Raw genomic sequence first — 23,733 nt, forward strand, 5'->3', positions numbered from 1 at the left:
TTATTCTTCATTCACAGGGAAAATGTTTGATAGTAATTATTTCTTGACCAGGCCCGAAACTAGTCTCTTTTAATCCAGCCTTCCTACGGAACCCGAGAGAAGGACAACCTTCCTGCTGCAGCGTCCGTAAATTAGAACGGAATCCCCAGAGGATGAAGGCGGGGGGCGGGGCGGGGCGGGGCGGGAAAGAGAGAGGAGAAGAAGAATCTGGTAACCGCTGCTAGAGCTTTCTGTGAATTCTCCCTCCCTCTTTTCCTCTCTCGCGCTCCCTCATGAAAGGGGAGTGACGTCGCCCGCCCCTCGGTCACGTGCCGCGCGGCTTACGTCATGCCGCGCCCCGCGCGCTGTCCCTCCGCCGGCCAATCACACGCGGCGAAGGTTGCCGGCCTATTACCCCCTCCCCCTGTAGCCTCTTGCTCTCGGCCGAGGGGAAGGAAGGAGGAGAAGAAGCAGTGTGCGGATGCGGGTGGGGGGTTGGGGGCGAACCTTCAGGCGTCGGCCAATATCTTCCGCCGCCGGAGGCGGGACTTCCGCCCGGAGCCGGAAGCGGGGCTCGTGGGTCTCCCTGGCGCTCTCTCCCTCATATGCGAGCGAATTGTTCCTGCTGCTTCTTGGCGTCGAGACGTTCCGGGGCCCGGACCCGCCGCCGCCGCTGCCTCCGCCCGGCTCTCCGCGCCCTTCCCTCCCCTTCCCGCTTGTCGCTTCTTCTTCCTCCTCCTCCTCCTCCCCGCTGCCGCCGCCGCCACTCCTCCCTCGCCTGGGCCCCGCTGCCGCCTCTGCCTATCCCCGCCCGCCCGGCCGCCCCGCTCTTGCTCTCTCACCCCCTTCCTGGGATTCGGTAGCGGCGGCGGCGGCGGCAGCGGCGGTAGAGGAGAAGGAAAGAAGGAAGGAAAAAGAAGACCCCGAACAGCAGCAGCAGCCGCAGCAGCGAAGGATCCCTGCCCGGCCTACGAGCGAGATTCCTCCCGGCCCGCCGGGGCCTTGCTGGCTGTTGGTTGACAGGTGAGTGAGGCCCGGTTCAGTCTCATCGCCGCCGCCGTCACCGCCCCGAGCCGCCGCCATTTTCTCACCCGAGGCCGCTGGCGGGGGGCGGGGCTGGCAGCTGCAGCGATCTGGTCCCGGTTTTGGCCTCCTCCTGCCGGGAGCTCCGCACTGCGCCTGCCCTGGTGGCCCTTGTCAGGGAAGGCCGTGCAGCGCCCGGACGTGGTGACTGCCAAGCCTCCCAGGTTCACGTGTTCCGGCCCCTTCGCCTTTCTTCCCCGTCAGCGCGACCGTCCCGAGTGGGGGGAAGTCGGGGGCGCCGTTTTAGCTGCTCCAAAGACTAGCCGAAAACTGGTGAACTAGATACCGCCGCCGCCCCTCCCCAAGAGCTCGCCCTTCTTTCTCTTTCTCAACCCCACCCGACTCCTTCACGCACACCCTTGTTTAAAAGTTGGGAACTAAAACAAAAAATGCCCATATAAGACGCTCGCCTACACGCCTCCTTCCATACTCCTACTTGGTATGACTAAACACTAGTAGTCCAAGGGAGTTACTGCCTCACTTTCCTGAACAAACTTAAAAAGCTGATGGGGACTTTAATCTGGTGGTGTCCGAGCTGTAGTTGTTATGCAAGATCGCTTTAACGTAGGATCTTGTGTATAAGCATTCTTCATCCTCTGAGTTTCCCTTGCCCTCATTATAGTTGAAAACCTGATGTGACAGATCTATGTGCTTTACTTGCTGGATCAGGCAAACACCATCTTAAGAGTATTTACTTCCGAACTTCAAAAACTAAAAAGATGCGTAAAGGAGGTGGGACATCTGTGCCATAGTGGTGTACTGGAAAAAAGATGTTTGTTGGGACCATGTATCATGACGAAGGGGATGGTGCTTTTTTGCTTCCTTGTAGTGTATGAGTTTCATCTGGACTTGATTGAAATGCGTTTTGGAACACCATGGTCTGATGATACTCCATACCTGTTTGTTCCTGCCCACTTTTATCACTGTCTGTTCAACCAGTTCACATAATGATGCAGGCATTTGATAGCCACTCTAATGTGTTTCCAATTCCATTCCTCCTTCAGTTTCCCTAAGTTAACAGTTTCAATTTGCAACGTATGACTCCCATCATACCAAGTCTTTATTAACTTAAAAAAGATATTAACTCTAGATTTACATAGTATGCCTGCAGCCTTCTATTGAAGATAGAAGAGTCGTTCTATCAGTATACAAATATGTAATCAACAGGTTATTTCTTCCACCATGTTGGGAGCTGTGGCTTTTGCATGTGTATATAGATGTACAGATTCATTTGTTAAAATGCTTATCAGTTTGTAGCTCAGTTGTGATCATAATGTGGTGTGCAACTACAAATGTCTTAACCGTATGCTGGATATGGCCCATGAAGAGCAAACCATACTGTTCACCGATATGTGTAAAGGATCCTTTGGTTCAAGATTCAAGCTTAAATGTGCCCCATTTATCCAGTCAGTCAGTTGAACTACTAGTGTACAAATTCTTGGGTTTTTTAATCTACTGTAGAAGTATTTAATTAGTTACTTATATCATTAGTTTCAAAGCCTAACGTTGATTATATCATTAGGTTCAGGACAAAGCTGCAGAGACTGAAAGATTGAAGTTAGCAACCTTGAGACATGGGGACTGAAGTCCACATAAGCTAGTTCTTGATATGTGTGTCTTGGACTGGGTTTGCTAACCTTCATTAAAAGACTAAACAAAATTAAACCAAAAGCCTTAAGTATGTTAAGAGAAGGGAGATGCATGCTGGATCCTTCTGAAAGCATTTAGAGACCACTTCTTTAACTCTTGGCTGGTTTTCTCTCCAAACTTTTAAGTGGCATCTATTGGCTTTCTGACTATCTTTGCCAAGAAAATATTCAGGTAATAGAAATTCTGATTATTTTTCTTAATACAACAAATCTCTCTAATGTAACACTCAAGTGAGCTGTGAGCTTTCTTTATGCCTTCATATCTAACTCTTGAACATTGGTTTATATTTCCCAGCAGTAAACATGTAACTGTATTTTGTGCTATACATAGAATCTCTTCTATATAAAAGAGATGAAACTAAGGAGATGGACCTCTTTGTTTGATATATAATCATGGTTTATTTTTCATATTGCCATTTGATGTTTGATTTGATAGTATTGTATTTGTTCGGAATGATTTTAACAGCTTTGGTCTTCCTTTTGGAGGGGAAAGCAGGATACAAATAAATGATGATGATGACTACAATTCCTATAAACCCCAATCAGCCTGGTCAGTGGTAAGGGATTATGAAAGTTGTATCTGAAGAGGACTGGGTCTGGTAGTCTTTATGGTGCCCCAGACACTCTGCTAATTTTGTTGCTAGAAGTTGTTATGTCCGGCAAAGTGCTATATAATGGTTTCCTCTTTGATTTGTCTTCTGATGTCACTGTTTGACTAAATTTGAATTCTTTCTGTTTGAAATAATGTATGTTAATGAACAACAAGCAGCACAACCCTGTTGATTTCAGTGGAGCTTTCAAGTTGGTACATCTATAATCACGACAGTTAATTGATTAGAACTGTGTGTGTGCTTGTGGTTCAGTCACTGCATCTAAAGGGGTTCTCGTGGAATTGCCATAGATTTACAAACATCCCTTTTAATCAAATAGCCTAATTAGTCCTAAGTTAGACAATTCTGTCTAATCAAAGATTAAGGTATTTTGATTTTTAAAATCATGATTATATAGGATAGAACATTAATATATGGATAACGCTAATAATAAGTATTATTCAATCAATAGAGCCCTGGGCTTGGATCTGAGAGATCTCTGTTCAAGGCCTATCTTTACTATGGAATCACTTGCCAAAATTCATTTCTACATCCTGTTTCCTATCTATAAAATCAGGAAAAAAATGTGCTTATCCTCATAGCCACTTGGAGAGAGATGTCAAAGATGGCAAAGCATATAGCACTTACATCAAAAATTATAAGTATTGAGAGTAATTTGTAACTTTTTAAAATACTAGTCATATTTCCAGTTTGTCATTTATTTTTTCCAAGATTCCACTTAAGAATGAGGTTCTATCATAAACTGACAATATGGAGCTGTAGACTTAAAGCATTTAAAAAAAAGACAAATGTCTGGGTGCAAATGGCTATATAGAACAGAATACCACTTTTGATGTGGTTGGGAGACTGAGCATATTCATTTTAATAGAACTATTCAGAAACTAAAAGTATTTTATACTTGCTGTGCTTGCTGGAGACTGAAAAGCTGCACTTGCACCTTTTTTGTATGTGAAAACTCCTGTAGTTCCATGTCTTTTTCTCTTCTTAAAGGCTCATATTCTTTGCTCTTCTGACTTGAATTAGTTTTTTTCCCCTGGGAAATAATTTCTGCAGGGCTACAGGAGAGGTATGTCTTGAGGCACAAATATTTAAGCAATTCTCAGTAACTGGTTTTAAACTAAAGGGTGTACCTAATATTTGTATTCAAATAATTGTTGCTTTTGCTAGTGTGCTTGAGCAAATCAGCTTTTGGTTAGTTTTAATCATGTGATGGAAACGGTACCAATACTGTGAAATAACAATAATATTTCATGGTGCTGATTCAAAGTTACTACAAGCTGTACAGTTAACAAGTAGCTTGTTAGACTCAATGCCAAATTGCATTTAGTATACATATTGTCTGGGATGTATGTCAGAGGATAGGCTAATGAAGAATTCCTAGTTCAATGATACTGAACCATTAGTTGAATGATGTGTACTGTGGATTATTTTCTACCTAAGAGGGTGACATTGACTACAACTCTTTTCTATTTAGTTACCTTAAAGTGGGCAATAACTGAAGCCAGTAGGGGTATTGTTTGCTTCAGTCTCTATTAAAAGAAACCAAAATATGGTTGCAAACAGCTGGAATAAAAAGATACTAGTTGCTTTTTGGGGGAAACATTGTGTTCCTGCCTTGTTCAAAATTATTTTTAATTTTTTTAAAAAATTGAAAAAATGTAGTGTCAGGTTCTCTTTTCTTTGCCTGAACCTGCTACTAATCCACTGTTCAGTAAGCAGGAAGAGAAGGAAAGAGTTGCTTCCTGTTCCTGGCCAATGTTCTTCCATCTACACAGACCTTTCCCCTTGGCTCTTTTTATCTCTCCTCTCTCAGCCTCTAGCCTTGCTATTTCTCTCCATCCAACCCCTTACCTCACTATTTTTCTCTGTTCCCCATCCCTCAACTACTTCTTGCTCTCTCTTCCTGGCCCCTAACCTTGCTCTTTTTCTGCCACTCTCCCATTTGCCTTATTATTTCCCTCTCCGTCATTATTCCTCCTTCTTTTGACTAGCCAGGCCCCCACTAGCCACCTTTTCTATGGGAGCCATTTTGTGGAGGTGCCTACAGCAATTTCTCAATTGACAAATGTGCCCGTGGGTCCAAAAAAGTTTGGGGACCCTTGGTCTATAGTGATGAGCTCATGTTTTTCTAGGCCTGGCAAAATAAATCTGAAGTCACAAACCAAACATAAAGCAGCAGCTCTGTGATTATAAAATATTGCCTAGAGTCCAAAGAGCTGCTGAGGCTCACACTCCATCGTACTAGTGCAGTGAAATTTTTGAATTGGACCAGCCGACCCCTATGCCATTTTAGAAAAGCTTCTATGCAGCATGGTGTGTGTGTATATATATATATAGAGAGAGAGAGAGAGAGAGAGAGGTGGTGATGGTTGTGGAAAGGTCTAAAGCACACTTGGGTTTGTGGGATTGCTTTCATGGGTCTTTGAAACCTTAGTATATTAGTTAGTAGTTTAGAAATGAACCCTTTGTCATTTGTGTTACTATAGCTTCACTCTTTGTCAACTTCTCTATGTAAACACAAGTGTTGGTTTATACTGCTTAAATCACTTGATTTCTGAAACATTCCTGGCACATCAAGATGAAATCTAGAGTCATGAAATGGGAACCATAAATTGGGGAGAGTAGCATGAGGATCTTAGTGCTCTTTTTTAATATATATATATATATATATATATATATATATATATATGTAATTATGTGCTTGCACAGAATGGCTAAGCATATGTGGGTTATGATGACCTAAAATGGCAGGCAAACCATCATGTTTTAGAAAATATGCTGACATTCTGCTTCAGTATGTGAGACATAGAAGCAAGCAGCATAAATGTACATGACACACAGTTATTAAGAGTAGTAAGCTAATACCTGAAGAGGAAGCTGACTTTAAACAATAGGCTTTCAAGGTATATTTAATTGAGACAACCTAGGTGTTGCCCCGACCAAAGCTTTGTTTAGCTCTTAACAAAATGTTAGTCAAATGCATAACACAAGAGTATACTGTTTTCCAAACTGAAAGTACTTCTGGAGTACGTCTCCCTGAAAACATTCAGTTGTAACAACTTGTAGGTTAAATTATAAATGTCAGTCCATTCTGCTAGCTTTCCTTTATAATATACTAGATAAGTTAACACATGTTTGGAGTTTTATTTTTTTCATGTGCACAGCAAACATCCACTGAATTTTTATTTACTCATTCAATCAGTTCAGATCTGTATGTTAGACATGAACTTATGAAAAGTATATTAGACTAGATTTTTAAAACAAAAACAGTTTTGGCAATGTTCCAAGAAATGGTAGTTTGGGTTAAGGTTCTTATAATACCTTATTAAATGCAGCCTGATAAAAGTAGGCAAAATAGTCTTGTTGAACATTGATAAACATTACTTATTACTTGTCACCCGTTTTAAGAGCTATTTCTTCTCTATAAAACGTGACACTGCCTTCGCTACCTCAAACTGAAATTGATAAAAATTAATTTATTATAACTTGGTAGACAAATCTGAGTGCATACCCTACAATCTTAGTTCATTAAAATGATGCTCCAGTCCACTTTAATGTTTAGTAAACTGGGCATCTTCGCAATCCTTTGAAATGCATGCTTTCAAAATTGAAGTTTGTACAATTTGATTGGCTCTAGCAGAAGGAGGCAACTTGATTCTCTCCAGTTGTTTTTGACTACAGCTCCCATCAGTCACAGCATGACCAATAGTTTTTTTTAAATTTTTTTTATTTTTCTACACTATATAAACATACAACATTACAAGAATAATAATAATGAAACAAAAACATCAAAACTGCTACATACATATTGAATAAATGTTGAGTACTTATGTGTTGAATAAGTATTACCTATACATTATCATACTACAACATAATCATTCTTAACATACAAGTGCACCCCCCACCTCGGGATCTATTCCTGAATCCAAAATCTTATCGTTTCTTCCGCTTGCGGTTTCCCACTTCCCTTAGTAAACACAAATATTAGGAACTGTTTCCAGATTCCTTCAAACTCATTTATTTTAGTTACACCTTTTCTCCACTTAATATTACATGTCAGTTTATCATTAATGGCTATATCCCATACTTCATTATACCATTCTTCAATTGAATATTCCCCTTGAATCTTCCAGTTCCTAGCTACCATCAATCGTGCTGCAACCAGCAAACTCGATATCAGCTCTATATTTTCTTTTCCACACTTTATATCTTCAAATAGTGACAGTAATGCAATCTTTGGTGTTTGTTCTATTTTCATTCCCACTATTTCTTTAATTTCTGAAAACACCATCTTCCATAATCTTTGTACATATTTGCATTCCCACCACATATGTAAATACGTTCCTTTCCCCCCACAACCTCTCCAACAATTTGCTGACTGCTGATCATTTATCTTATTCAGTCTAATCGGGGTTAGGTACCACCTCCACAAAATTTTATAATAGTTCTCCTTTATGACCAATAGTATGAGATTATGGGAGATATTGTCCAAAACAAATGGAGGGCACTGGGTTGCCTATCCCTGTACTATAGTGCGATTTTGCTGCTGTAAATGCTACACAGCCAAATGGATGTTCTGGTCTGATATATTAAGTCCTATGCTTGGAGAAACTTGGATGACAAGCTTTATAGACAAGTGGAAGAAAGTGGGGCAGGTTTTTGTCTTCAGACATAAATTATGATTTTGAGCGTTGAATGCCCTATTCAAGTAAGTTACTTACATTTCAGACATTCATTATTTAAATTCAATTGTGCGTATAAATCTGGCAGGTATCTAGAACACTTTTCTGATGTTTTATTATTTTTTGTTTCTATTGTCATCCTTCAGCTCTCCAGTTTCCTTTTCATATGCTCTTCTTAAAATTGGTTAGCAAAGTGAGCCTTTCAGGTATTTTGGAATTACCTCTTATGTCAACACCTTTATGTATAAAAAGCAACAGCAATTTCCTTGCTGGCAAAACTGTTCAAAACCAGACACTGGTCTGGTTGCCTGTGTGGTGAGCTTATGACTTTAATGTGTCATAAACGCCTACATGGAGATCACTGGTGAAATACTCCGATGAATCACCTTTGTACTGAGTCTTTTATTTTCCATCTCTCATTTGATTGAAATAGCATGTTCTAGGAATTTCCAGAGCCTGTCACTCCAGATGCTTAATAACTAGTTGAGGTGTGATACAAAAGATTCATTGCTTCATAATCTAAATGTTGTTGCCACATCTGTGCCTCACAGATTCTGTATTTAAATTTAGCAGCACTATAAAGGCCAGGGTTTTCCTTGCTAATGAAATAAAGCTCAGGACTTCCTACGTCAAAGAAGCACATTGCCCATCTGAATTCACACTGTTCGTACCATTCTATGACAAGACAATGCATCCTGCTAAGGAAGCCTTTTTGTTGCTATTGATGGTAGTATACTTCATATTCAAAAAACCCAGTTTCAGGTATTTGCTTATCTAGCCTATGGATCTTAGTTGGCGAAAGCAACTTGGTTTCTCAATATAAACAGCCTCACAAAGTTACTATGAGGCTAAATTATAGTTCTGAGCTTGGAGGAAGAAGATATGCAAATATAATGAGGGGGGAAGCACGTTTCTATAAAGCAAATACAGTGCTTCTCACTTGGAAAGGGAAGGAATTTTGGGGGTTGGGGCAAAGGAGATATGCAAGATGGGTTGTTTTTCCTTCCTGGAAATACTTTTGCGCTGGATTTTAATAAAGCAATGCAAGAATCAGCCCACAAGTCTGTTTTATATAGAGCAATATGGTTTGAACATGGTTCTATTTCAGCAGCAATGTGGCATTTTTAATTTCCTATGCTTATTTTTCATTTTGGGGAAACCCAGGCTGTATCAGACTACCATTAGTAAGCATTAAATGCACACAATGGTGAGCAGCTACTTATTTGGGAAACCAGTCATTCACATCCTGCCCAGCAGCGGTGCAAATTTATACAACGCAGGTACAACTCATAATTGTTCCCAGTTTCTTAGGTGGTTGAGTACTACTTTTACGAGACCCCTAGTAGAAATAAAGTATACCCTGTTGCTTGGTATTGGCACACAGTATGCAAGCGTACGCTATTCTTTAGCATGAGTTCAAGTTGCTTAGGCGGTGTCCCAGTTTCAAAGCTCAATAAAGCTGGGAACAGATGGACTTTTTTCTTCTGCTGTGATGTACCCTTCATGCTCCTCTAATAAGTAACACTTTTCTTGATATTCATACTTGTATACACAAGATTTCAAAGTTAGAAGTACAGTTATACTTCTGTAGCTATACTTTGACCCTATAACTAAACTGTGAAATATCTGTATGATGAACTAGTGTCTTCACATTTGCACTACTAATTTTAGAAGGCATTGGGAGCTTTTCTGAATGTAACTTTGTAATTTTAAATTTCTTTTTAAAAAATTGACTAGAAAAGTTATTCAGGGGTTGTGCAGGGTGAGGGATGCAGAAGCTGTCTTGTTCCCTGCCAAGCACAGATTTTTACATATGTAGTGAAGGAACAAAATACTTGTACCCTGGTATGGACCTGCAGACTACATGTTTCAAATCTCATAAGAATTTAAGTCCAGCCCATTACCCCCTGCAATGTGGGTTTTCTGGATAATTTTGAAGTTTTTTCTAATGCAAAGTAAGTTCACGTGCATAGGAAAAATTTAGCTTGTATCAGAAAAAATTCTGATTCCTTTGAGAAATCTAAGTTAGCATGTTTATTTTTCTTGTATGTAGTAAATAAAGTTGAAACTAGCACCCCATGTTAAATTTTTGTCACAATACAACACAAATATGTGACCTGAAATATTTGAGGAGGAAAAATTAAAGTTTGCATAATATGATTTAAATGTTAAACGTTTAGCTAGATGTTTTTATTGGAATACTTGTTTAAAAAGAGTTAAAGAAAATAGCATGTATCTCCCTTACATTGTTTAATTTTAAAGGGGAAAAACAAAGGTACTGAAAACTGTTGAAGCAGCAGCCCAAAGAAATGTCCGTGATATGCTGTCAACTACTCAACTATTTCAACATAGTTCAACTCTTCTGCTAAGCTTATTAGAGCGCCTTCAGTTTTGCTGTCACTCCATTTCACTCTGAGATATACATGTATTTCAATGGCATATATGTATTCTCTCGGATACTTTTTGGCGTAATCACCTGAAAAACATTAATTAAAACTTTGAAATTGCCCAGTTTGCCTATTTTTGTATTTCCAATTGACATATATTCATTTTTACTACTGAACCTATGAAACAAAATTTTCCACGTAAAAATAAATACTGGAAAAAATTCCACTGCATATCGCTGATTGCTCCTGACCCGTACATGGAATGCACATTATATATTGTGGCCCACTATGTGGTAGATTTAAATTAAATTTCTCATCATTAGGTTGCCCGTTCACCATTAACTACTAGAAATTGTCACCTGGCAGTGGTGGTGACTCAAAGCATCTTGATTTACAGCATATTCCCCAGAAGTCAGGCCCTTGAGAAATAATAAGGTGGCAGTGAGTCTACTGGACATGCTAAGTTCAAAGCAGACAGCATTCTTGTCATCTGTCAAGACATACATTCATGCCAGAATCCTCTTGCTTTGTTTTATAGTAAATTTGAAGATAACTGTCAGTGGGTTTGTATGTACTTGTGATCATTGCCTTTAGAACAAGCTCTCATCTCCATTTAACTTACCCTTTCCTTGCCTTGAGCTTGTGTGAATTCGAACTAGCTTTTTGCATTTGCTCCTCTGCCCAGGCAAAAAAGAGACCCCTGAAACATATTTTCTATGGCATTTGGGGGATGGAAGATCTCTGTCGGCTACTCATTGAGTTAAAGAAAAGCACTTTACTAATGTAACATATGCTCTTTGAACATCACATTATTACATTGCATGTTTCTAGGCTGATCCCTGGAAATAAAAGCAAGTCCTGGTCTGGTTCAAACTAAAGGGAGTGAGTAGTAGAGAAGAGAGATTGATGTTGTTGATTTGCAGATCCCTGCACAGTTTTTGTTGTCATTAGATGCTAGTCTGGTGTGTGTTTGTGTGTTTATGTTCGGTTACAATCTGAAGAGAAACCTGTGCTGAAAGGCTCTTTGCAGCTATGACCATCTTTTTCTATATGTTCCTTTTTGTGCCTTCAGAGTTACAGGAAGGTTAAACAAAATCAATGTCCCCTAATATTTACTTCTGTTTGTTCTTTCTTTGCTGCTTTCTGATTCTTGTAATCTCTGAAACAGCTCAATAGTTAAGCCTGTTTTACAACGGAATTCTATGCGTGTCTCCTCAAAATTAAGTTCTGTCTTGTTCATTTGAGTTTACTCCCTTGTAAGGATATCAAAACTTCTTATAAGCTAGTAACTCTTATGAAATTATTTTGCAAGACTAGATTAAACTCCTGTAAAGAACTGATAGGTTGCATTGTAGGATTAGGATGGTGCTGGTGTTAGGCAACTAACAGGTACATGTGACGGTGAAAAGTGAGCCAACACACACTTCTGTCCTGGTGAATACATTTTTTCATTCTGCTATTGAAAGCATTTTGGCATAGTGTGAAGGAGTGTTGCCTGATGTTTTGAAGGAGGGGGAGTGTGACCACACCCTGGATTTGAGGAGGCATGAAAACTATCGCTCAATCACAAATACACAGTCCTGGTTTTATCCTGGTTGCGCTTTTTATACTGTATTTCGTAATTGTGTTTTAACCTGTTGGGTGTTTTACTGTGGTTTTAATTTTTGTGAACCGCCCAGAGAGCTTCGGCTATTGGGCGGTATAAAAATGTAATAATAATAAAAAAAAAATAGGCAAGGTAATTGAGAGTGTTCTGGTGGGGCAACTGCAGGAGTTGTTAGATGAAACCGATTATCTAGACCCATTCCAGTCTGCCTGGTTTTGAGACCAAATTGGCTTTGGCTGACCTTTATTGAGAGAAGGATGGAGGGAGTGCAACCTTGCTCCTCTTACTCAATCTCTCTGCAGCTTTTAATACCATCGAACATGGTATCCTCTTAGATCAGGTTTAGGAGATGGGTATCGGGAACACTGTATTTCAGTGGTTCCATTCCTACCTATGGTCTGCAAGTGGTGTTCTGGGAGTGCACCTAAGCCTCATGACATTTGTGCTTTGGGATGCCACAGGGCACTATTTTATTCCCAATGCTATTTGACATCTACATGAAGCAGTTGGGAGCAGTTATCCAGGGATTTGGAGCGGGGTGTCATCAGCATGCAGATGGCACCCAGTTTTATTTCTCTATAACATCTGAGTCAAGTGGGGCCATGCAGACTCAGGACCAGTGCTTGGATACAGTCCTGGATTGGATGAGGTCCAATAAACTGAGTTTGAATCCCAAGATGGAAGCACTGCAAGTGAGTCACAGGTCCGGGAAATAAGTCAGTCACCTGCTCTGGCTGGGGTTGCACTCCCTGAAGGAACAAGTGTATAGTTTGAAGGTTCTCCTGAATTTATCTTTGTCACATGAGGCTCAGTGGCAAGGGATGCTTTTACCAGGTTGAGCTGGTATGTCAACTATGCCTGGACCATGATAGCCATGGTAGTTCAGGTATTGGTAACCTCAAGTTTGGATTTTTGTTATGGGCTCTATGTAGGGCTGCCCTTGGGCTTTGTCGAGAAGCTACAACTGGTATAGAATGCTGCAGCGAGGCTACTAACTGTGGCCTCATTCTAGCAGCAAGTTACACCTTTGCTAAAAGAACTACTGGCTACCAACAAGCTACTGGGTCAAGTTTATGTTGTCGTTAACTTATAAAACCCTAAACAACTTAGAACCAAGTTACTTTAGGGATCAACTCAGCTCTTATGTCCCTGCCCAATCTCCGATCATCAGAGGAGAATTTCCAAAGGTGCCACATGCTCTGTAGGCTACTTGCTGTAGAGCGTTTAGTGTTGCAGCACCCACCCGCTGGAACACTTTACCATTATTAGACGGGTCCCCACAGTTTTGATATTTAGTCATCTTCTCAAGACCATCCCTTCACACAGGCTTTCCCTGAAGTGTGACCCAGCCAGTTATGGTCTGTAGCATACACTAGAGTGTACAGTTGTACTGTTTCACTTTATTGCGTTTTATTGCTATATTTTATTGTTTTGAGGGCATTACATTTTATGTTCTCCGCTTTGATACCTTTCTAGAAAACAGTTTATAAATTTGAGTAATAGCTAAACAAAATTTGGTGACTATTATTCAGTTGGGTTTAAAGCTTAGTGCAGGTTAAAATATAAAGTAAAAATATAAAGAAATAGTTACTTTGTCACATTTTGACTCACCTATGGAATTCATAGGTTCATTGAGAAGGATTTATGAAGTTATCTACTTTTCTGAAAGGTTGGGAAGCACAAGTTTCAGTAGTTACTATATCATCATAAGATACAAGTTTATGGTAACTTCAGTGGGACTGGTTGCTCCAAATTAACAAGCTTGGACAGAGTTTGGTAAAGCTACTTCTGAAGACATAAAATTGTCTCCTTTTGTTATATAAATGTGAACAGGATGATGTTTATAAGAAAGACATTAACCCGTTAATATTCAGCAATGCATGTTCTATAGTTCAATGGTGGTCTAATTCTATGCTTAAAAGTAATACATATAGCAAACATGCAGCTTGAGTTCATTTGATCTGATGGATTTGGATTCTGTTGGTGGTGTGTTCAGGATGGCAGCATAACCTTTGATTTTTTGACTGCTGCAACCAAGCCGAAATATCATAATCTTGATATTGTTTTGAACAGTAAAAATAATTTTTGTTCTAAGCAAGATTGACTGGGGCAGGGTTTCAGCTACCCAATTAAGTTCCAGTTTAAGGTGAAGTGAATTCCATAACACAGAAAATTCCAGGAAAAGCAAAACAAATCCAGGATACTGCAGTAATGTCGAATTGAAATATTTAAATTAGTAAAGTTAGAAACTTTCTGGTGAGTTATGGGTCATGATCTTATATGCAACTTATTGGAAGTCATTTGTAATAACAATGGTTTCAAAGAATTTTCCATCTATTTTTCCTAGGGGAGTAAAATCATGCTACTGACCTGAAAAATTACTTTTACATAGATGACATTACCTGCAGAAATGAGAAGCAGGAAATGATGGACTAATGAATGTGTGGTTATGCCATAGTGCAACTCTACATTGTTGAACTTACAATATTATTTTAAGAGATGGTATACAGGGATATCTGCAGGATTAACTGCTGCAGTCTATTGGTTTAAATGTTGAGTGTGATTTAGGCAACGTTCTTTGTGTTCCTTCTGCACTTCTACTGCTCTATATGAAAGTAATCAGGTTTTCTTTTCAAACTCAATAAAATGGTGGTGCTCATCTGGCAAGGATTCCTGCAAGAGAAAGTACTAATGAAAAGGCTTCAAGAGTATGCCTTAACATTTGCAGCATGTGACTTTGGTCAAACTAAAAGATCCCAGCATTTTGAATCCCTGACTAATACCAAATTTCATGTTCTACCACCTTCCCATGTGGGTCCACAACAAACTTGCTTCTAATAACTGTTCAACAAAACTGATGAGTCACCAAGCCAGTGTTTTCTAAAACAGCTTGATTACTTATATCAAGGCATTGAAATTTTATGTTTAAATGACATTCACAGTTAGGTATTTGAAATTATACATTATTGAGTGACCAGAATACAGCAAAGCTAAATAACTGTTGACCTGAACCTTAAAAACATGCTCTGAAACGCTGGTTTTAATAAAGCAGCAGATAATCTTGAGTTTCAAAGTAACCCCTAGGAAATGATGTTACATTAGGAAATAACACTTACTGAGTCTTGCTGGGGGAGGAAAAAAGAACGTTTTTTCAAAACAGATGCCGTCAAAGCTGCTTTGGTCTAAGCCAGTCGCAAGAATAGATCTGACATTCTTTTTCATTCTTGTTTACTGGAGGACATCATTGCTTCAGAAAAAAGGAGTATGGGAAAGTTAGTTTCTATCTTGCATTAATTTCTCACTGTTAACATAGTTCTCTAACAATGTATTTGACTGAAAGGGTTTATTTTTTACTTCCAAAATTCATAGAATCATAGTAGAGTTGGAAGAGGCCTATAAGGCTCAATGCAGGAATCAAATGCTCAAGCTTCTTCAGACTTTGATTTCAAGAGAGATCCTTGTTAGTGAGGGTTTGTACCTCTGTGTGTGGAAGCAGATTTCAGAAACTAATCTGTGCTTCACACAAGCCAAAGTGTCATAACATAGTGGAATGTCTCTTCTCACATGGACTTGCTCAGACCCTTAGGTTATCTTCAAAGGCCCTCCACTGGGTCTGCCCATCAAAGGAAGCTAGATGGTTGGCTACAAGAGAAGAGGTCCTTCTCAATGGTGGCACCCCACTTACGGAATACATTCTGCAAAGAGGTTTGTCTTACCTTTTCAGTGCCAGGCAAAGACTTTTCTCTTCTCCTGGACATTTTAGAGACTGTGGGCATGTCTAGATGAGGGGTTATCCTGGGGATCGCCCCGGGATCATCCCTGTGCATCCACGACGCACAAGGGATCCCGGGGGCAGGGAGGGATGATCCCTCCCTTTCCCCAGGATAATGGGATGGCTTTAATCCCGACTTTTCCCATGGTCTCGGGATCGTCCTGAGACCATGGGATGTGTGGGCAGCCGTCCTGGCTCCTTGCGAGTAAACATGGGGAATGGGGTACAGAGCTCTTCAGGAGCTTTGTGCCCATGGGAGGGGGGGGAGAGCAGGATTTATTTATTTTTTAAAACACTTCTCTTTTTGATGGAGTAACCGTGCGCCCATTCAGTATAAAAAAAATGGCGGGTGCAATGTCCTCTTCCTCCCGAGACATTGCGTGCCATGTATGGACTGAGGGGGAGGATCTCGCAAGCACCATATCGCGAGATCCTCCCCCTCCCTTCCCTAGTTCTAGACATGCCCTGTGTTTCAGATTATTTTGGCAGTATTATCGATTCTTCTGCTATTTATTATTTTGCATTATGTTGTGTTTTATTCTTTTAACAGTTGTATGGCATTTTAGTTTTTTAACTGTTGGTAGTCTGCCCAGAGAACTTTAGTTCCTGGTTAGATTAGAAATGTAGTAAATACTCAATTAGTTCCCATATCCTGCCCCACTACAACAGTGCTGAGCAAATTTCAGGTTTCTGAGATCTACTTTTTTTTTTTATTAGAACCCCTAGACCCCGACCAATTGGAGCTTGGTGCAAAAGGTCTATAGTTAGAATTAATTTCAAAATCCATACTAGTGCACTATTTTTATTAGGCTACCTCAAAGGTAACAAAATATATACAAGCTGTTAAGCTCTCCAGAGCTTTTCATCAGGTAACATGTAAATGGTGTGGGAGAGTGGCTAATGTTCAAGCCCTGGACTCTGCATCTAGTTACATTTCAAGATAGGAAGTAGGAGGTGGCTGCAGATATTCCAGTTGGACACTACCTGGGATCCTTGGAAGGGTAGCTGGGGAGACAAATCAAAGAACAGTTGGCCCCCATTTTTAAAAATGCAATATCCACCTGCTATTCAAAAGCCATTGTCACCCTTCCATGAAATACCCAGGTTCCTTGGTAAGAGCACAATAGAAGCAAAGAGGGACTAAACAGTGAAGTAGGAGGTAACTTCTAAGTCATCTACTAGGTCACACATAATAGAAGCCAAACAGCATAGCTCTACCTAGCAGTTGGAGAGGATGTACCCTCGGACAATGAAGTCCCAGCTACAAATGGTATAAGATACTTTTCCTCTGGTGTAGAATCACACTGTTGAATGGCTAAAGGCAGGTCATACAAAAAGCAAAGGTGGCCTGTTTGGCCAAAAGAGAAATTCCAAAATCCTATCATTGTAATATTTCAAACTAACATACTAAACAATTATAACAGAGGGAAACATTTTAAAAAACAGCAGAATTACATTTAAAATCATTGTATGGCCTGGCAGTCTACCTAAAACTAAACAAGGGACACGCGGATCATGTTAGTCATTTGCAGCAAAACAGCAGCAGTCTTGTGCCATCTTAAATGCTAACAAATTTATTACGGCACGAAGTGGACACTGTCCGCAATCTCTTATGCCATAATAACTTTTTCTTTAAGGTGCCACAAGACTCAGTTGAAATGTTTTAGTCTTAAAACATACTTTGGTGATGTCTGAGCCACATCTTTGTGGTGCAGTGAGTGAAGCTAACAGTTGTTAATATGTGTTTTGTGTTTTTTAAAAAGAGAAATGCTCTGAAGCCACTTCTTGAACTTTGAGCTAGGGCAACTGGCCATGTGACCATGTCTGTTGCTACGCACCTAGAATGCTGAGTCGTCTTTGGCAAAACCACAAAAAGCTGTTGGATTGTTCAGCCCTGTCATAGCTGGCTGTAATGTCGAGAGCACTCTGGCAGTGTTCAAATAGATGCAAGACTTGTACAGATGCGATCCAAAATTGTTCCTTAACTACTTTTTTTTTTCTTGAAAGCTGCTCGGAGTATTATCTGAAGCACCCCTTCAGCTGAGTTAGCATAATCTAGGAGCTTGTTTAATTAAATGCAGCCAGTATTGTGTTAGGAAGCATGCTTCAGAAGCCACTGTAAGCCTCTGCAGTTAAATCTCTAATTCTAGAGATACCACACTTATTATCTGTCTTAAAGGTTGTATTTTCTCTACTGTTAGAACTCTTGGCTACAGAGGCTTAAAGTAGCTTCTAAAGCACGGTTCTCATCATCACAGTAGTGGCTGCATTTTCAGTAAGCTTGCTCTTCCTGAAATAGTCTTGGGGAATGAATTTGTTCCCCCTGCTTTCTCTCAACTAGAGGCCAAAGATGAACTAGAACTGGGTGCCCAGCCAGATCACCAGAAGCAGCTGATGTTCTTGCCAAGACTGAGCATGGAATAGCTAGTGCTAGCGGCTAGCATAACAAATACAGACTTCCACCTATTGTATAGCAATCAGTTCTCAAAAACTGTGTGTGTGAGAGAGATACATATGCATGCAAACAAGCATCTGTCTGATCTTGTCTTGAGGCAAGGAGGGTATCTGGTGCCAGTGTTTCTGGAGCTTTTTTTTTTTTAATCCCAAGCTAGTGTGCCATGAGACATTTTTTGAATGTGCCCTGTTAACTCAAGAGACTGCCTATTCAATCTCTCCTTTTGCTGAGCTGGCCATGCATTTTTCTGATAAACCTCTGGAGTGGGTAATTGTTGCATGTCTCTGCATAAGGTGTACTTGATTCATTAGGTCACAGCTAATAATGATGATGATGAAGATATAATGATGATGATAATAATACAAATAAACACCCTTTTCTTTTAAAAAAAAGACTCAAGGTGTTGTATAGCAGGGGTTAAATCCTAGAAAAAGTTAAAACGATTTAAAAAGCCAAAACCCAATAAAACCGCTAAATTGATAAACTTTGTCATATGCTGTCAAATGTCTGGGAATAAAGGAAAGTCTAAATATAGTGCCAGAAAAGATGACAATGTTGGTGCTAGGTGGACTTCAGAGAACATTCGACAGTCAGGGGTCGTCCACCACCAAGAAGGCGTTCTTCTTTGTTGCCATCCTCGAAAGGAACAGGGCCTCAGATGCTGATCATAGTGTAGAGGTAGGGTCATATCAGGAGAGACACTTGCATCAGGTTTTGTGGCCCCAAGTATGTAAGACTTTGTGGGTCAAAACCATATTAACAGGGTTATATCCTGCTTGTCCGTTTACTGATCTAGGTGATCATACATGGCAACCGAGGCTGTTTCCACGCCAAAATCTGGTCTGAACCCTGATTGAGGTGACTCCAGATGCTAGAGTGTCTGGAGCTAGTTAGCAGCCACCTGCTTAAGTGTGTTGCTCAGGAAAGTAACATTTGCCAGTGTTCTAAAATCATTAAGATCTTCCAGTCCAAGAAAGATTTCTTCATGCATGGTCTTACCACTGCCTCTTTCAGGTGGCCTGGGACCACTCTCTCTTGCAAGCAGGCACTAATCACCTCCCTTGCTTAGCTAGCTGTTCCCTCCCTACCAGATTTAATAAGCCATGACGGGCAAGGATCTAATACAGAAATGGTTGCACAAGCCTGTCCAAGCACCATGTCAATGTTCTTGAGTTCTACCAGCTGAAACTCACCCAACAAAACTAGATAAAACTGCACATTGGATACCACACCTAATTCACCTGCTATTGCACTGGAATGTTAAGCCTTGGTGGATGCCAGAGATTTTATCCTGGAAGTTCCTTGCAAACATGACACAGAAGACATCTAATAGTTCCAACGTTCTTGGGACGAGTTTATAGTAACCCCCATATAATCCTTAAAAATCTCTGCTGAATGACATACAGAGGATGCAGTAGTAATGTTTCTTCACCACCTTCACTGCCACTTCTATTAACTCAAACATGGGTATACACCAGTGTTCCATTGCATCTGTCCTTCTCCATCTGTTCTCAAACTGTCTCCCCACCTGTTTCATTGCTCTCACCTCTGGGGTATTCCATTGAGCCATATAAACTCTACTAATCAGTTGAAGACTCTCAGGAACAGTTGTATCAACTGGCCAGGTCATTTTTGCATTCCACAGATTAACCAGGGCTTCAACAGAAGAGCCAGCCATATCAGCTGGTAAATCTCCATTTAGGATTATATATTCTTTATATGTGTTTGTAGACAGTTCTTGCCTTCTCTTCTACTTAGATGCCTTTTTTCTCTTTCAATCTCTCTCTGGTGATCTGTGCCATACCACAGACGACATACTTTACTTGATTTCTCAGTACTATATGCAGCCAATCAAATTTGGATATATGTGTTAAGAGCTAATGAAGTCCATTTAGAGGCAAATATGGAACAGTCGTAACTAGCAATTGGACACTTTTGCAGCCCTGAAAAATCACTGAAACTGTGTGCCCTACTTTATGCTGGCAAAGATGATTGTGCAAATGGACTCTTCAGCCCTAGTCTAAAGCTTCCTAATGTTCATAGAATTAGATCCTCTCCCTCTCTCATAATACTGAAACCTGGGGTCATCCCATGAAACTGATTGGTGGGATATTAAGTACTTCTTTACGCAATGCATAGTTAAACTATGGAATTTGGTACCACAAGATGTAGTGATGGTCACCAATTTGGATGGCTTTAAAAGGGGTTTGGATAAATTCCTAGAGGACAGGGTATCAATGTCTACTGGTCTTGAAGGCTATGTGCTACCTTCAGTATCAGAGGGAGTTTGCCTATGTGCACCAATTGCTGGGGAACATGGGCAAGAGAGTGCTGTAGCACATTTGTCCTACTTGTGGGTTCCCAGTTGACAGCTGGTTGACCACTGTGCAAACAGAATGCTGGACTAGATGGACCTTTGGTTGGATCCAGCATGGTTCTGATGTTCTTGGTGACCACTGTGACCAAGTTCACATGATCACAGAGTGGGAGGATTGGCATAATTACCCCTGGCAGCACAGCTTGTTGTGTCTTGTGAGCCTGGGCTAGGGTGGCTTGTTGCTGTTGGTAACATGCCACACAGAACCCATGGACTGTTGTCGGTTTCTGTTATAGGCTATCCAGAAACAACTGGAAATGGCAACAAGCCATCCTGCATGGGTTCGCACAACATGGCAAGCCGCCATGCTGCTGAGGGTAATAATTCTAATCTCTCCAGCATGTGACTGGCATGTATGATCATGCAAACTAGCCCGTTTTAAGCATATTGGAATGCTAAACCATCTAGACTCTTTCTGTAGCAGATAACATCTAGAAAATGAATTCTCTGGAATATTAGAGAACTAATAACCTTTAGAAAACTAATAATTATTCCAATGTTACTGTTTCAGCCATTGACCGTAATATACACACCTGAATATTTCAGCCAGTCAATATAATTATCAGACTGTTGTGTTATGATTAACTACTTGCTTAATATAATGAATTCAAAACTTGGCTAATGCCATTAACTATGTAGCAACTATGCACATTAACTTAAAACCATTGTTAAATGGATATAGTATGATTAACAAGCAGTTATATTTCCTAAAAGTATCAGAAAGATACTCAAATCTGCAGTTAATTAGTGATAAAGGCCTCAGTTTGATTGCTCCCGCAATCACACACACAATGTTAAGAAGTATGGCCTCAGGCACAGCTGATGTCATCATTTGGAATCTCACCATGGTCAATTGGAGTTTATTAACAATGGCATAAGTATTTCTCTATACCTGGTTTATATTTGAATAAATTATATCTTTAGTGGTCTTACACACCTAATGAGACTATCATTCTGAATATCTTGAGTTATTATTTTAAAGTCCTTCTTGGCTGTTGTTGTTTTTAATTACACTGGAGAAAATAACTGTCTTAGTTTCTGCAGTAGGTAGTCCATGTTTCAATACCAAGTATGAACATTTGGGGCACTAAGACTGGTAGAAAGCTTCACTGACTTGCAGTCTGTTTCCAGGCACAGTTCCAGGTCCTACCTTTGACCTAAACAGTTTGGGCCAGGATATTTGAAGGACTGCCTTCCATTTGAACCCCAGCTGTAAAATTCCTTCCCAAGAGAAGTGAGATTGGTTTCCTATTTGCCTTTCAGATGTGCAGTATAAGATGTTCTTTACTGTTGGGCTTCTGGTGCTATATAATGTTTTATGGCTCTCAAATCTTTGTGCTTAAATTTTATTGTAAGTTTTTTTTTTAGCTCCTTGCTGTTTTGATATTATGAGAAGATTTAATTATTTTATTGTGCATCGCCCCGGGTACTGGGTAAGTGGAGGATGTGATACATTCATTTAATAAGTGCAATTTAGTCCCCATATTGCAGAATTTTGTCAAATGAGGCTCTGACATAGCAAGAGGTTTTATCCAGTTTTGGAGACCCAGAAAGGGACTTCCAGTCACAAGAACACAATATATAACTTTGGAGTCCTTAGTAAACTATTACATATACAGTCCAAATAATCTGAAAGCCCCAGATCTCTGTGTGATATAAACATGGCTGGACTTCAGATTTCATCATAAATTTTGCTTACCTTCCTCCGCCATTTCACCAAAATTGATTAAGATGCTTTGCAGGTTGTTCTGCTTTAAGTTCAACTGCTTTTAACTGACCAGCTCAGATCCTAGGGTTAGGGCCAGCAAGCTGAAGGTAGAGTGAAAGGCGGAGTGAAATAGTAGTGGCCTAGGAAAGAAGGAGCCAAAGGCCTGAAAAGCAAACAGAGCAAAGAGAAACAAGGGCTGGGACCTCGAAGAAGGAAATGGCTAGAATGAATGATGAGGAAGTGGAAAAGAAAAAATGGGGAGAGAATGTTCAGAGAGGGATAGATACATATGACCAGAGCTACAGAAAGGAGGAATTGCATATTTGAAATATCTGGATAGATCTTTGGCTGCCAGCATCTAGTATACTTAATACTTTGGCAGTTCTCAATAGCAGTAAGAAGGGTATTTGCGTATAGGCCTTGAAATGGGCAGTAATGAAATCATTTCACCGAATGATAGCAAAAGCTGAAGGTCTTTATGCTTTCCAAACCAAAACGTTTCTTGGCTGTAGTGTAGCAACTGAAAACAGATGCCTACTAGCTATGCAAGGTGTAATGATGTCTGTTAATAATATACAAACTGCCAAGATCAAAAGGGAGAATAAACAGTATTATAGTGTCACTTCCTATTCAGAGATGCATTTTATCCCTAGGCAGGGGGTGGTGAGCTCTATTCTTGAGAATGAAAAGAGTTGCTGGCATCTCTTCAGTAGCTTATTAACCTAAAAAGGTTTTAGTTGGCAGGATGTTTACCTCTGTAGAGCAGCTATGACGGTGAATAACATCTTAAGTGACAATAGGGAATGGAAATAGCAGTCATAATTAATTGTCAAAAGACACCAAAAGGTCCAGTAGATTTTCACCAAATGCTTCTCTCTAAACAGAGATTTCTGGATAGATGCATACTAATGAAATAAAGAGCCTTCTAAAACAGCCCCTTCTAGAACATTTTAATTGGTACATAATGATCAGGAATCCCTTTTGGCTGTTGTTCATAAAATACTGATGAAAAATTATCATGTTTTTGGTAGTTATGGTGTACAGAGTGTTGTTGGCTTTTGCACTTTTCATCATAATTTTTAGAAAAACAGTCTTGAATGTTACCTTCCGTGTGGACTTGCATTTCATAGAACAGGGCTTCCCTGCCTCCCCCTTCTTACTGCAGTCCCTGTGCTCTTGAAAATCTGTTCCTAAGGGTTGGGGGGCTTTCCATTTAGGGTAAGCTAGACATTGTAAGTTGGGGAGTTTAAACAACCATGGCTTTTCTGGCTAGGGCTGATGAGAGTTGCAATCCACCAACACATGCTCCCTGTCCCTGCCTTAGAAATTAGTGCTCTGGTGTTTTCTATGTACATTATCTACTTATATTGTAGAAATAAACAACATTCTTAAATTGCTAAAGGTCATTATTATTATTATTATTT

At 40.1% G+C, this 23,733-nt stretch overlaps 1 protein-coding gene across 1 annotated transcript in view; it reads left to right on the forward strand.

Annotated features, from left to right (window-relative positions):
* The first annotated feature begins 804 nt into the window (after positions 1–804).
* Positions 805–23,733, forward strand: part of LARP4B (La ribonucleoprotein 4B) — a 63,064-nt gene continuing 40,135 nt past the window's right edge. Inside the window, exon 1 of the mRNA XM_063125724.1 lies at positions 805–1,002. The gene's annotated coding sequence lies outside the window, so the exon portion shown is untranslated. The remainder of the gene's footprint in view (positions 1,003–23,733) is intronic.

Source organism: Elgaria multicarinata, chromosome 1, assembly GCF_023053635.1.
Source record: "Elgaria multicarinata webbii isolate HBS135686 ecotype San Diego chromosome 1, rElgMul1.1.pri, whole genome shotgun sequence".
NCBI classification, from domain to species: Eukaryota; Metazoa; Chordata; class Lepidosauria; order Squamata; family Anguidae; genus Elgaria; species Elgaria multicarinata.